Source organism: Corapipo altera, unplaced genomic scaffold, assembly GCF_003945725.1.
Source record: "Corapipo altera isolate COAL_440 unplaced genomic scaffold, ASM394572v1 79, whole genome shotgun sequence".
Taxonomy (NCBI): Eukaryota; Metazoa; Chordata; class Aves; order Passeriformes; family Pipridae; genus Corapipo; species Corapipo altera.
In genome coordinates, this window is record NW_020884927.1 from 5825 (window position 1) to 6745 (window position 921).

Genomic DNA, 921 nt, shown 5'->3' on the forward strand with positions numbered 1-921 from the left:
CGAACGGAGCCGAGCGGAACCGAACCCAGCCGAACGATGCCGAGTGCGGCCCCGCCGAGCCCCAAGGGCGGGCCGGAAGCAGCCGCGGCCCCGCCAGGCCGGGGTCGGGGCCAGGGCCGGAGCCCGCCGGGCTGGAGCGGGGGTGGCTGCAGGCGAGCCCGGCCTCTCCTCGGGATGCTGGTGGTTCCCAGGGGCTGGCGCGCAGGACGGCGCTGCCCAGGGGGATGGGGGGCAGACCTGCGCGCCCGCGCCGTTGCAGCGGGCACAGCCCTGCTCGTGGGTCGGGGAACACACCCCCGCCGGGCATCTTCGTGCCTTGAGCTGATCGGGGTGGCCGGAGCGCGGCAGCCTCCTGGCCGTGTGCCCCGGGACGGGGGCAGGCGCTGACCCTTCGCGGTGTCCGTGAGGAAAGCTGTCCCGTGGAGGGAAGGCGCCGATCCCGGCGGGATGAGCCGGAGCGGCGGCGTTGTGCTGGCAGCGCCCGCCAGGGGGCGCTGTTATAACCGGGGTGGGGAGGTGGGCGGGGATCCCGTCCCTCTGCTGGCGTTGGCCACGCCCCCTCCCGTTGGCATGGCAACGCCGCGCGAGACTCGGCTGCCCGGGGAGAAACTGGGATCGGCCCCGGGAGCCGGGATCGTCCGGGAGCGACACCCGGGATCGGCCCCGGGAGCCGGGATCGTCCGGGACTGACACCCGGGATCGGCCCCGAGAGCCGGGATCGTCCGGGACTGACACCCGGGATCGGCCCCGGGAGCCGGGATCCTCCGGGACTGACACCCGGGATCGGCCCCGGGATCGTCCGGGAGCGACACCCGGGATCGGCCCCGGGAGCCGGGATCGTCCGGGACTGACACCCGGGATCGGCCCCGAGAGCCGGGATCGGCCGGGACTGACACCCGGAAGCGACACCCGGGATCGACC